General features: G+C 47.3%; 1 protein-coding gene across 2 annotated transcripts in view; it reads left to right on the forward strand.

Annotated features, from left to right (window-relative positions):
• LOC119433831 (uncharacterized) overlaps positions 1 to 14940 on the forward strand; it is an 85782-nt gene that overhangs the window by 13624 nt on the left and 57218 nt on the right. The window lies entirely within an intron of this gene.

A 14940-nucleotide genomic window follows, 5' to 3' on the forward strand; every position in this document is an offset into this window, starting at 1 on the left:
TGATGACGTCAAGTTGCAGGTTCTGCCGGCGGCCGCTTGGAGACAAGGCGCACCAGAAAATCGCAAAAAAAAAAGACGTTTCTCATTCTTTTTTTCAAAGCAGCTTGTTGTATTCGTTATTGCAAGCAGTTCAACTTTTGCTCCGACGTGAAAAACCGCCCGCCAACTTTTGTGTCCGTATCCCTTCAAAGGTCCCTTCACCTGGCCACATAGCAAATTTTGGTTATATGCTGCAAGTTGTTACCAGCCCTCTAAGGAGTGTTCTACCATGAGTATTTTTTTAATTAGTTCATTAATAGCAGAGATAAAAATAATTCAAGTGCCGCAAACCCATTATTTCTGGAGGTGAGCTTCGCCGCGAATATAGACGCTATTTCCACTTGCTGCTGCATAGCCTCCGCAAGGGAAATTCCTTCCCTGCACTGTCCCATACCGGAGCCGGTGGATCGCGTGATGGATACGTCACAGGCCTGGCCTTCTTATTTATTTCTCCTCTAATGTTTTTGCAGAGTAGCACGTTTCCGATTACTGTCTCACGAGCAATGTCATGCGCACGATTTCGCACACTCTGCACAAGAACACCATAAGTCAGTGCCACAATTACAAGCACTGAGGCAGGCGCGAGAGGATGAAAGATCACGATCACACATTGGAACCTAGTAGAAAGTGGCAAATAGTTTCATTTGCTGCGATTGCACGACGTGGGAACAAGCAGATGAAATGGGAGTGCGCCCTTCTTGCTACGGCACAGAATAAAACAGACTCGCAGACATTCGATGTCTAGATTTTATTGCTTCTCTTAAACTTTAAATCATCTATTGAAGCAACAGATCAAACAAATAACTGTTGTTGCCTCGAATAATTCTTGAAGCCACGTGTTACTGTGAGTGACATCACAGCACTGCAATTTACGTAGGTGTACTTGTGCGACAGGCGTCGACTCTCCGGCTGGGATATTGGCACCCGTGAGAAGGGCACACGGCGTTTGGTTTCAACTTTCAGCTCTTCTTGCGGCGCTTAGTGGTGTAATACTTTGCAGACACGATCGTTAGTACGCATTGTACGCACCGTGGTTGTCAGCTCAAAATGGCCAGCCCTTTAAGCCAAGAACGCAAAAATTTTGGGGCACACTTGAGTTAACATGCACCGCACATCTACAAAATGTCATTTTTTGGTAGCGCAGTATTCTATCGACAGATTGGAAAACATAGATGAAAATGGCAGTGGGACACTTTTGAGCACTTGCTAAAGGAATTTTTTACAAAGGCGGTAATTAATGCACATAAGTTTAATTTGGCACAAAAATTTTTGGTAGCGTCCCCTCCAAGTTCACTGATTTTGGTTTTCCTGGCATTTGCAGCAGAGAAAAACAAAATTATGCAGATACCACGCACTGTGTCACTCGATGTCATGCGAAGCATTTCGCAGGCAAATGGCTATCCACGATTGCTTGGGATTCCACAAAGCATTACCAAGTGGACCAATGTGTTTGTGTAAATTGAGCAGATGTGTGTGTGGCTTCAGCATGTATGTGATGACAGCACCAACATGGGGACGGTGATGATGACTGTATGACGGTGACAGCTGTATGAATTTGATCTTGTTGCCAAGATTGGCATCATGCAGGGTAAGCACAAAAATCATATACAGGCATACAAAGACATAGACAGGCATTAAAAATAATCGTTAAGAAATGCAGCAGATCAAATGAGTTGGAATTTGCCGGGTGCGCGAGGTATTTCAGGATACTATTCCTTATCGCCATAGACACCAGCAGGCTCTTCATATCTATCTAGGCTTGTGGCTTATTGTTGGTTAGTCCCTTATCATTCATACTGCATAATTTGTTAAAAGATGGAAGCGTACAGGTTGACGCAGGAAATGAAACGCCATGCAGTCCTCGTCGCTATGGTTCCTCGTCGCTCTGGCCGCACACCACAGCGACTTGGAAATCGCCACATTTCTGAACGTGCGGACAGAACTGATGTGTTCTGGTGGTGACGTGGCATCTGTGGCGAAAGGAAAAAGCAGAGTCAGTGGTCAGATGTCGTCAGAACCCCTGATTTTCTCCGGCAGCTGCAAGTCATCGTGAGTGACGGCACAGGGAAGGCAATGCGGGCCATTGCAAAGGAGCTCCAAGTTGCAGAGTCAACTGTCAGGCTCGCTGTGCACGAGGACTTCAGGTACCATTCCTATGTCAGGAGGAGGGGGCAATTCATGTTCGATAAAACTCGGGAGAACCGTCTGCTCCGATCCAAGCGCTTTCAAAGGAAGCTGAAGAGACCTGAGGAATCTGGAATGCGGTTTCTTTTTTTTTTTTTTTTTTGTTGTTTTTTTTTTCATATGAAAAGAACTTTGACCAAGACCAAAAGGTTAACTGCCGTAACGACAGTTGGCATTCCGCAAGTGCTGATGAGGTGCCTACAGTACGCACGCAACATTTCCGTCGTCTGTGACGGTGTTGGCCGCCATCAACAACAAGTGACGTCATGCCGCCACACTTTTTTGCAGAAGGACTCTACATTAATACTGCCGCGTACGTGGAGGTGCTTGCCACTGTTGTAAAGCCCTGGATAGAGACTGTTTCAAAAGAAAGTCCTTATGTCTTTCATCAAGATTCGGCTCCCGCCCACACCGCCTGCGTCACCATGTCACTCCCAACTTGTGGTCTCCTAGTTCTGCAGATTTAAATCCGCTCGACTACTGTGTCTGGGGCGTCGTGGAGAGAGAGGCCAACAAGCAGCCACATAATACAAAAAACTCGTTGAAGGCTGCCATTGCTGACTCAATGGCCAACATCTCCAAGGACCACCTGATCCGTGCATGCACCTGTTTCTGAAGCCGAATTGAATCGGCTATTGCTGCAAATACACAAAGTTTCTTTTCCTGCTTCGAAATCAGCAGTTTAGTATCCATCCCGCTCAATTCATTTCCCCTTCTTCTTCCCGACAAACCAGACATTGTCACAATCACGATCTGACACCGTACTTTGCACGTACGAACCTTTTCAAACACTCGTTTTTTCCGCGAACCATTAACGAATGGAATGCACTGCCTTCAAATGTTTTTTCCAGAACGTGGCTTTCCTGACTTCGAAAAACACTTGTGTTTTTCGTCTAAATGTCATTGTTGTTATTGCCATACTATATTATGTCAACGGGTTATCTGAATTGTGTTTTCTAACCCTTGTGTGCAGAAAACTGGATTGCGGTTAAACTGTTTGTGTACAAATTTCGATGTGTTTTCGTTACCCTTCTGTACATAAAACTGTTAATACATAGTTATGCAAATTTTTCTACACGTGTATATTTATCACCTTTGTTAGTGTATACTTGTCGTTCAGTAGCAATGTTTATATAACTTGTTCATTTCTTTCAATATGTTCCCTTTTTGCCCCTCCTGCTTGGTCTTCGGCCTGCAGTATGTAATAAATAAATAAATGGCGGATTCATTAAGTAATTGTAGAAATAAACCGTAACAGAAGTATTTCGCAAAGTTTGGTGAAAATATGTATTTTTGCGGGAGATATTCTCTGCCTGAAGCCAACATTGTGTTCCCAAATACCTCACGCACCAGGTATATACAGAGAAGCTTTGTGTGAGTGCATAAAAAGTCCGAACATGAGTACACGCACACATGCACGCGCAGACACACACACATGCGCGGGTACGCACAAATTACGCCGAGCTTTTTGTTAAGTGGAGTTGCTGACTACTAATGAGTACGATGGGCACCTTCAACATATCATGGTTTCACAGGCAGTATGCGCATACGTACGTAGCGCCATTCGAATTCATTCTATCCTCATTACCGTGCAGCTGCGGAAGCGCCAAATCGAGCTTTCTGCTTCTTTTTCTTTTCCCTTCACACAGCCGGCGTAAAGTCCCTCCATTTTGGAAAGTAGCGACACTCTTCTCTTCGCGCACGCTTTCCTGCTCAATTCTCCTCAGATTTCACTCTCCCACGGGCCGGCGCGTAGCGCACGGCACGCTGTTCGGGCCAGTGGCAGCCGGGCGCCGCGGAAGAATCAATGCACATGCTTGTTTCAGTCGTTTGAAGCATTATTGTGGAATTCGTTGCCTAATGATACTGATACGACTATGGTAAACTTTCGGTAGGTCATGCTGACAAATATTTTCGAAAATAGACTCCAAGATAAACTAGCGCAAGCGCTCTGAAAAGTGGCTATCGTTCAGTGGCTTGCTCTCCATGGCCGCGCTTTGGCCATCCATGGCGCGGCAGAGTACGGTATGCCAAAAATTTAAGCAGTGCAGATAATTCAAGCATTCATATGCCAAGGTTGAAGACTGGGCGTGTTGGTATAGCATCTCTAGAGGTTGGAATGCGCAACATTTTAGACGAGAGACACAGATGAGGAACACACACGACAGAGCGCTGTGCATGGCTTTAAAAGAATTTAAGAAATATAAGCAAGAACATACATGATGTTTTTTCAAGCGATGCTTGTATTAACTCACAAGTTTCGGTGGCGTTGTAGGCGCAAGAACTCGCGTGTGGCGCATACCCACATTGCATATGCGGGTATGAGCCAGGGACAAGGAAGAAAGAGCAGGTGCGGAGAAAGTTGCGCCAGGTCACATGACGCTCGCGACCAATCTGTCGTTTAGTGTGTCACGGGGAGGGAAAGGAAAGACGTTTGGCGCGCTCTCCGCCGGCCTTCCCTCGCCTCAGATCAGTTGAGGCGACCGGATGGGAAGACCGCACGTGGGGGAGGGGTGCGTTCCGCCGAGGAGCAGGCTGCGTTTGAGCAACGGCGCCTCGAATGTGCTCGGGAAAGCGAAAAGCCACGGATCCCTAGTTGCGGAAGCACGATGTTGAGGCCAAACGTCAGCGAAGAGCCGCCGAGCCCAAGTTGCGGGAGCACGATGTTGAGGCCAAACGTCAGCGTCGTCTTGCCCTCCAGGAACCCGACAACGGTGGTGCACGCCTCAGCAATGCTAGCGCCAACTTCCTCGGTGCGTTGGCCAGGTTTCAACGCAAGTTTCTCAACCGGAACTTCGGAGCTAGCTACAGCGCATGTGACCGGTTGTGGTTCGAGCACGTGGTATGCGTCAGTGCAATTTGTTATGAGGAACACCGAAGAAACAGACGACAAGCTTTGCTTACCCCCATTTCCTTGACAGGGGAGGGGCTACTGATTTTTTTCAGTAAATCCACCTTTATCGAGGCAGGGTGCGTACAGGTGCCTTTAGGACAAGCCCTGTAGAAAGCCTTTACATGGAATCCAATGAGTGGTCACTCCACTTGCAGAACACCTACACAGCTTTCATGTATTTCCTTAAAGTGAATGCAAACAGTGAACATCCCACATATTCCACCGTAAATGATTTGTCCAGCTCCCACCTCTTCCATAACCGGCCTGCAGTAAGAGAGCCCTTCTTGCTGCGCGTGAGAAGTGCCACTCTTTGAACATCATATGACACCCACTATGCAGGTCTCACCGTGTCAGTGGCAGATTGTAGACTGTTGGCGAATTCCATTGGGAGAACAGGAGCACTCAAAAGCACGCTGAAAGTGCTCGTTCCAGAGGCGACGTGTTTCAGTAGGTCGAACAGGAGTGGGAGAGCCGTCATCCAGTGGTAGAACAAGAGCAGTTTCGCTGCGCCGAGAGCAGCCGGGAGCAGTCCGGACTGCTCTCGCCTGAAAAGCGGAGTACGGAGGAAGTCACGTGACTTAAACCGTCATATCCTCCTCATTACTTTTTATTTTGCTTCAGCCGGCGCGCGCGGTGGCAATGGCGGCAGCCAAGCGTAGTTGGTGTTTTGGCACCGCTGTTTTTGACGTCGGTGATATGAGCGAGCTTCGCAGCGATTTAGCGACAGATCCTGGCATTTCTAGTCTGCCTTGCTTCTCGTTGGATGCGCGGGGGACAGCTGGCAACAAAGAGTCTTCGCCTTGCTGAAGTGCTTGAGACGCTCGACGGTGACAGCAGCGATAGCTGCTGGAGCTCAACTTCAGATTCAAGTTGCAGTTTCAGATGATCTTCGCAGGCCGAAACATTGTGGGATGCATCGGCGCTGCACAAAAGTATGTAGTACGTGGCCGCAAACGGTGACAGTTACGCCCGACAGATTACAAGATGATCACGCGTATTTTGCCGCTCTCCTGCCGAGAATGGTGGGACGTCGACTGCTTTAGTCACATGGTACATTTCTCCTCACACGTCCCCCTCCCACCTGCTCTCTGAATGCACGCCGTATTCCAGTGGCGGGTCGAGTGTCCCTGCTCTCACTGCGCTGTCACCCGACTCCGCACTGCGCGGCGCCCTGCTCCTGTTCTCCCAATGGAATTCGCCATGTGATTTGTCTTTTCTGCTTGTTACGAAGCACGCCCCGGTTACACACATTCGGATGCACTTCCTTGAAGTGCAGCATAAATACTCCTGTCCGGAATTTTATACCAATGCATCAAAGTGTCATGCTGGCGTCTCTTATGCAGTGGTCAGCCCATCATTTTCGGGTGCCGACGTCCTGCACCCCCAAACGAACATTTTCACAGCAGAGGCTTATGCAATACTGTCAGCTCCTAAACACATCAAGGAATTAAAAATACCAAGAGCAACCATTTGCACAGACTCGCTGAGCGTAGTAAAACCTTTAAAATCTCTCAAAAGGCACAAAAATCCTGTATAGTATCACTTTATTCACTCATGTATGTACTATTTATGCATCCTGGCAGCATGGTGGGGTGTGCTGGGTGCCAGTACACTGAGACATCGAGAGTAACGTACTGGCAGACCAGCTTGTCACATCCATCAAGGCAAAAGCTGGCAACGCATCTATGCCTATCCCTGTTCTCGTTATGAAGCCATATCTATGCAACAGACTTCAGAGTCCACTGGCAGCGTTTGTAGGATGCCCAGCCTTGTAACAAGCTTCATTTAATGGCCTATGTGAGAATATATCCCTTCACTCAGCGATGTTTTTACAGTTAATGACCCAGTATTTCATCATCATTCAGCTTTAGCCTTTTTAAACGACATCGACATCTTGCAAGTTCTTCGCCCAAGAAATTCGTAGAGGCATCCTGCTCAAGAGGATGCTGCTGCGACAGTACAATTGAAATGCACTCTCCTTCCTTGCTTATAAGGGTCCTGGTGAGGCAGTAGTGCCTTGTATTGCCTATAACTTTTATTATACTGTTTTTATGTCGCATAATTATATTCATTGCACACCTATCACGTCATTGTCATGATTTTATTAATTTTGTCTGTTTTATGCACCCTCAGTGCGTAGGATTTTAGGCCCCTTTACAGCCGCCCTACACACTGTCATTGATCACATCATTGCTCACTCAGTACACCATGTCCTGGCACTCTTTGGCCACAGCTGGCCCTTGCATCACGAAACAACATATATCATCATCATCATCATTAGAATGCATTTAACATGGGAAAAGCATTTGGTTATTCTTGATATAACGCCTAATAATCTATACTATTCATTCACAATGCTTGACGCATGTGCACTGAACGTCAACCCAGAGTCAAACAACGCACCTAGATCGCGGATACAGTTAACTCTTTTCAGTGGTGACCCATCTAAATTATAAACACAGTCTTTGACATTCATTTTTCTAGTGAATAAAACAAGTGTCTTCTCCGACTTAATTGGAAGAAAATTACCTTTACACCACTGGGCAATACAATGCACGTTTTTTCGCAGCAATTCATAGCCATTGTTGTTATCATTGATCCAGAAAAGCTTAACTCATTTCGGGTGGAATTTTTTCACAAAAGCCGTGCACCAGTGGTGAAATTTTTTTGGTGCAGTTTCCAGTAGCTGGAAATAAGTGAAAACTCATAAATACAGCAAAGATTTTTTGCAAGAAATATTTTGTCTCAAAATCGCTTTAGTTGCATCAGCAGTATACACAGAAATAGGCTATACAGTAACAGATTTTTAAAAATGCCTAGCAAAATTTGACTATCAATTCGTTGCCTGAAAAACATGTTTCACCAGAAGAAGAAATGAGTCGGAAACGAGTCAGAAGAAATGCTTGAGCAGTCGCCGAGAGAAGAAGCACCATGCACGGACAAACTTGCACCATGCCTGGTGCATGGCCAAATCACGACTGCGCACACCTCAGTGTACTGGGAATATGCGAACTACTACCTAAAGCAAAGAAAAAGCAAACTGATTAGTATCTCTGAACTTTGGCTGCGCTGAGCTACCGGAAATACGATAGTGGCAGCCGTAAAAATCACAGCATCACCTTCACACATGCCTTGGAGGTAGCAGACGACATGCGTGCGACCATGTGGTCAAGCATTCGGTGATAAACAAGTCGAGTTGTGTGCACCACTGAGCCCAAACACAATCAGATCACTTTGGGCACCTTCATTGAGATGGCAGCATTTCTCAACAACCAGTGGCGTCAAATATGCGTGAAACATCAAACTTGAGACGGGCACCATACATGTACAGCAAAAACCCTCAAAGTGTAATGCCATCCGCGTACATGAGGATATCAGAGCGCGCTCCTGAGGATATCAGTGAGCATCCAAGATAATAAAGGCATTTAAAAAAAAAAGCTGATCGGGGCGCACCAGACAATGATTCCTAAGTCATTGATCAATGACAATGTCCTTGATCAATGCACAATGGTTCGAGCTGATGCATTACTATAACAGTTTTTGTAGAAGCATACCATGTGGAACAAGGTCAAAAGCCTCAGAAAGGTCAAAATACAGGGTATGTGCTAGCCTACAGTTAGCACAGAAGGGACCAACTGCATGAAGAAAAGACAGGTGGTCAGTTTCGACAGATTAGCCTCGACCAAATCCGTGTTGAGAATTGCTAATTTTCTTTTTGAAGAAATAAAACAGTTGTTTGAACAGAACAATCTCAAAAATATTAGTGAATGAAAATAAAAGCAAGACCAGGCAATAATTATTGGCGTCTGTCGTGTTACCACTTTTCTGGAGACGGACAACAATTGAAATCTTCCATTCGTTAGGGAAGACATTCATTAGGGTGTGCATGCAGAGATTAAAAATGTGCGTTGGAACCAGGAGAAAAATTGACGAGCAACCTTTCACAATAAAACTTGGTGTTTCGTCATGCGCGCGTGAGCACTTCAGTTTCAACCTATTTGTGGCCGTGACAACACTGTTTTCTGAGAAAGTTGGAATTATGAATTGGTCACTGTAGGCAAACCCTGTGTCATGCTCATCCTTGTCATGGTGCATGATATGCTTAATGAGTTTGTGTAGGTTGCTGAGCTTCATGTACCAAGAGGCTAACCTTGTGTCCTTGTATTTCATGTGATAATTCAACTTTCTTTTATAAGCAAAGAGTGCATCTCCTTCATAAGCCACTGAGGGTAGTGCCTAGACTGATGTTTCTTTTGAGGACTAAAAATATTCATAGAGAGCGTCTGGTGCATTCAGTCAGTACACAGACTGCTTCGTTTACATCTCTTGCTTCATACGGTGCGGACAAATCTGTGTTGTTTAGATGGTGTAAAGCCACGATCGTCACCACCGGAAGAAGCCAATGACTTATTTGTAATGTGTGACACTGTCACATTCTCTAAAACCATAGTGAATTCCAGGGGAGTTTGCCACTGATATGTGGGAACTAGACCCTCGTCAGCCTCAGAAATATTTTCCATCGCAAAATTTGTGAGAACGAGATCTAATATGTGTCTGGCTGTGTTCGGAATACAGTTAAATTGCTTGAGTCCAAGAAACTCAACAAGAAACAATAATGCATGGCCGCGTGCACATGACACAGAACAGGAAGCCAGTTGGGAAAGGTTCCACTTGACAGATGGGGGCACAATGTATTACCAATCAATAGCAACTTTTATTTCTCTCCAACAATTTTATTGGCTAAGGTTCACATCTGTTTGGCAAATAGTGTGCTGCTCATATTAGTTGGGAAATAAGCTGTGCACACGAGCACATTTTTTTTTTTTTTTCACTCTTTGAAGCAACCTAAAGCCTGTGTCTCCGGAACTAGTTTGAGGTTAACCCTTCTAAGTGTGGTAATATTGTTAATATTGTTACAAAAGATGTTTATTTAGAAAATTGAAACGAGGTATGGGAGGAAGCCACAGGGAAAGGCTAGCTGGTGCGGAGTACAGCCGAGCTCACGCGCCCCCATTCTACTTCTTCTTTCTCTGGCTCAGACGCGCAGCGCTGCGACATTTTCCCCGGGGTGCAGACGAAGCTCACTGAACGAGCTAAGGAGACCTGTCGTGGTACTGCTTAAGTCTGGCCACGTGAACAACTTGCGTCGTGCGTGAACGCTGATTACTTGCCGTCACTTTGGCAATAACTTAGTTCACATCACTCAAGCGAGTGAGGATAACGAATGGTCCCGAATAACTGGCGAGAAACTTGCGGTACAATCCCTTTTTGTGAGCAGGTGTCCACAACCAGACGTAGTCACCGGGAGTAAAGTTGACAGGGATATGCTGGGCATCGTAGCGAGTCTTGCTGTGGCCTTGGGAGGACGTCTTAAGATGCACCAGTCTACGAGCTTCAGCGCGACACAGAGTTTGGGCAATTGAAGGATCTTCTTGACACGATAAAGGTAGAATAGTGTCAAGAAAATTCTGGGGAGTGCGTGTGTACAGCAGAAAGAACGGCGCATATCCAGTAACTTCATGCTTGGAGGTATTGTACGCGTACGTTACAAAAGGTAAGATGGCGTCCCAATTTTTGTGGTCAGCGGTGACATACATTGACAGCATGTTGTTAAGCGTTCGATTCGTCCGCTCCGTGAGGCCATTGGTTTGCGGGTGGTAAGGACTGGAATGATGGTAGGCAGAACCACAAAGTTCTTCAACGACGTCGGCGGTGAATTGCCGTCCACGGTCACTGATGACAACCCGTGGAGCGCCGTGACGCAGTATGACGTGATGCAGCAAAAAGGAAGAGAGATTTGCTGCAGTCGCAGATGGAAGTGCCGCCGTTTCCATGTAACGAGTCAGATAATCGACGCATACTATAATCTAGCGGTAGCCAGTTGACGTCTTTGGAAGCGGGCCGAGCAAGTCGATGCCGACTTTTTCAAAGGGCAATGTCGGTGGTTTAACTGGTTGTAAATAGCCTGCTGGGAGCCGTGGTCGTTTGCTTGTGGCGCTGACAAACAGTACAGCTGGCAAAATACTGTTTCGTTGTTTTCCAGAGCTTAGGCCAGAAAAATCTCTGGCAAAGTCGATGTAGTGTGTGTGCAAAGCCAAGGTGCCCGGACGTGATATCGTCGTGCATGGAACGAAGGACAGCAGGGCGTAGGTTTTCGGGCACCACAAGAAGCAATGGAGGACCATCAGCTGAGTAATTTTTTTTGTATAGCAAACCATTACGAAAAATAAACGGCGTTCCTGCAGACTCACGTGCAGCTGCCCGCTGAGATTGCAATGTAGGGTCGCAACATTGCTCGCTCTCAAAGGTACTGAGGTCGGGAAACTCGGAGGAGATGGAAATGAGATAGTCATCGAAGTCATCGTCGTCAGCCTTCGTGTGCGGCGAAGGGAGACGGGATAGGCGGTCAGCATCCGTGTGACATCGTCCGCTCTTGTAGGTGACGGAAAAGCTGTACTCTTGAAGGCGCAACGCCCAGCGGGCCAACCGACCAGATGGGTCGCGCAGCCCAACGAGCCAGCAGAGTGAATGATGGTCAGTCACTATCATGAACGCGCGGCCGTGCAAATACGGACGAAACTTCTGAATGGCGAAGACGACTGCGAGGCACTCGAGTTCAGTAACGGTGTAGTTTCGCTCTGCTTTTGTCAGTGTCCGACTAGCATAGGCAATGACATGCTGGCGACCACCGCAGTTCTGAACAAGCACAGCGCCAACACCCACACTGCTGGCGTCAGTGTGCAGGTCAGTAGAAGCCTCCGGATCGAAATGCTGCAGAACAGGTCCAGAAGTCAACAAAAATTTTAGCTGTCGAAACGCAGAGTCGCAATCAGCAGTCCACAAGTACTGCGTGTCTTTGTGAAGGAGAGACGTCAGGGGAGAGACAAGCTGTGCGAAATTCTTGATAAACCGTCGAAAATACGAGCAAAGGCTCAAAAAACTTCGCAGGTCTTTCACCGTCTGTGGCTGTTGGAAGTCACGAACCGCTGCTATCTTTTCAGGGTCTGGTCGTATGCCGTCTTTGTCAACCAGAAAGCCTAATACAAGCGCTTGACGCTGACCGAAATGACACTTTCTAGAGTTTAAAATAAGGCCCGCTTGCTGGATACAGTCAAGAACGACCGACAGGCGCTGATTGTGCTCGTAAAATGTCCTGCCGTATATAATAATCGTCATCATCAGGCTATATTTAAGTCCACTGCAGATCGAAGGCCTCTCCCTGCGATCTCCAATTACCCCTGTCTGCCGTATATAATAACGTCATCTAAATAGCACATGCAAATTTCCCATTTGAGTCCATGGAGCACCATATCCATAAATCGCTCGAATGTCGCTGGAGCGTTGCATAAGCCAAAGGGCATAACGTTGAACTCGAAGAGGCCATCAGGTGTTACAAAGGCTGTTTTCTCCTTGTCTGAGGGGTGCATTAGAATTTGCCAATACCCTGACCGTAAATCAACAGAAGAGAAATACGACGTGGAATGGAGGCAGTCGACGGCGTCGTCTATTCGCGGTAGGGGGTACACGTCTTTCTTTGTGACGGTGTTTAGGCAGCAATAGTCCACACAGAATCTCCACGAGTTGTCTTTTTTCTTGACTAGGATCACAGGAGCAGCCCAGGGGCTACATGATTCCTGGATGACTTGCTTCCGTAACATTTCTTCGACCTGCTCTGAGATGATTTTTCTCTCTGAAGGTGAAACGCAATAAGGCTTCTGGCGAATTGGCGTTGGTTGCCCTGTATGGATGCGGTGTTACATACGAGACGCCGGTGGTGTATGGGACGCTCGTTGGTCCTGAGCAAAATCAAACACCGTGGCGTAGCGAGTCAGCACTCCTTCAAGTAGACACTGCTCACTAGAAGACAGTGACTTGTTAATCATTCGCTTAAAGTCAGCAGAATAATCATGACTGGAATCAGGGTTGGATTTCGTTCCAGTAGTCATTTCGACCGTTCCGACGCTGACAATGGTTTGTTCGTCAAAGCTCGCTAATTTAAGTCCGATCGGCAAAGTTATCGATTGCGTTGAAACGTTCACTGTCCACAAATGAGTACAATCATCAGTGGTGACCACGAGAGAGTGAGGGACTATCACGTTTTTCTTGAGTGCGTTATTGTAATCGGGGCTCGGCTAAACCACAGCAGGAACCCGTACGAGGGCGAGAAGAGTTCACGGGTACAAACATTGCTGTCTGAGGGGGCAAGCACACATCTCGCGACACAGAGAGAACGTCCGCGGCATCACTGGTGCTATCTGTTATGGGGTTCGCGCGTTGCGGCGAAGAGAAATCGTGCCAGTGCCACAATCCAAAGTTGCCCCCCACTCACGTAAGAAATCAATTCCTAATATAATGTCATGCGTTGCGCGTGCAAGCACAGTAAATTCACTCCGAAATGTCTGGTCCCCTACCGTAATTGTAGCAGAACAAACACCAAGAGGGCGTAACGTTTCCCCGCCAACTCCGCGAAAGATAGCGTTCCGATTCCATGAAAACATAACTTTTTGTCCGAGACGATTTTTGAAGGCCATACTCATAACAGAAACTGCAGCCCCGGTGTCAATTAAAGCAAAAGTACTCACGTAGTCCACTGAAACACACACTTTGTTTTTAAACATGATCGCACAAGGGGGTCTTGATGAAGATGAATGTATTGCGGCCTCACCCCCGTCGGTCGCACCAGCTAGTTTCCCAGCGGTGACGAGCGACTACGAGGCGACGGAGAGCGCCGTTGTCGTGTCAGTGGTGGTGTGAGGCTGCGCTCGGGAGACAGGAGAGTCACTGCAGTTCGTGCATCCCTGCTGCAGCTGTTGGAAGGAACTGGCAAACTGCCAGGGCTCGTCAGCGGGTACTCGGGGGGGGGGGGGGGGGGGTATAGGCATTGAACCGTGGAGCACGCTGCTGGCGGCGGTGGCAATACCTAGCAATGTGTCCAGGCACACCACAGCTGTAGCAAATGACGAGGTCGCGGCTTGTCACGGGCGACATGGGTGTCACGGGTGAAAAGGAACTCGCAGGCTGGTTGAGGAGGGAGGCGCCCGCGGAACAAATCGTTGTGGTGCATCGTGCCGGCGTTCCAGACTTGTCAGTTGCAGTCGCCAGTTGCTGCTGTCCGCACGATCAGCATAGGCCCTGCGAGGCGGTCGGTAACCCTGACGTGTCCAGGTGACCGGTGGCACATGAGAGCGCTCGTCAAATTCACACTGATGGCAGACATGAGCGTCGCTGACAACTTTAATGTGTGCGAGCTCTTCTTTAACCACTTGCCGTATCACAGAGATGTCATCTTGGGCTGGGATTGACACACTTGCAATAGTGTAGTGGTGACATTGTCTGAGCGTCCGAACTTTGTTACAATTCTTCTCATCTTCAGTGCTTCAAACGCCCAACAATGTTTCCTCAAATCAGCTGGAGTATTAAGGTCTTCTTTCGTTATAAGAAAATTATATACATCTTCAGCGATTCCCTTAAGGAGATGCCTTACTTTGTCTTCGTCGCACATGGTGGCGCTGACGATTCCGCATAGTTTCAAGACAGCCTCAATGTAGGTTGTACAAGTTTTGCCAGGTAACTGAGCTCAACGGGAAAGCGTTTGCTCAGCCTTCTTTTTCTTGAAGATCGGGTCCCCAAAGCACTTGGTAAATTCTTCTGCAAAATCGTCCCAGCTTGTTAGCACGTTCTCGTGGTTTTCAAACTAGAGGAGTGCAGTTCCAGCGAGAAAGAAAACCACGTTATTGAGCTGCTTTGCAGTGCTCCAGTGGTGGTGGCGACTCACTCTCTTGTAGTGCTTCAGCCAGTCATCAACGTCTTCGGTCACCTTCCCC

The sequence above is a fragment of the Dermacentor silvarum genome, chromosome 11 (genome assembly GCF_013339745.2).
Source record: "Dermacentor silvarum isolate Dsil-2018 chromosome 11, BIME_Dsil_1.4, whole genome shotgun sequence".
Lineage (NCBI taxonomy): Eukaryota > Metazoa > Arthropoda > Arachnida > Ixodida > Ixodidae > Dermacentor > Dermacentor silvarum.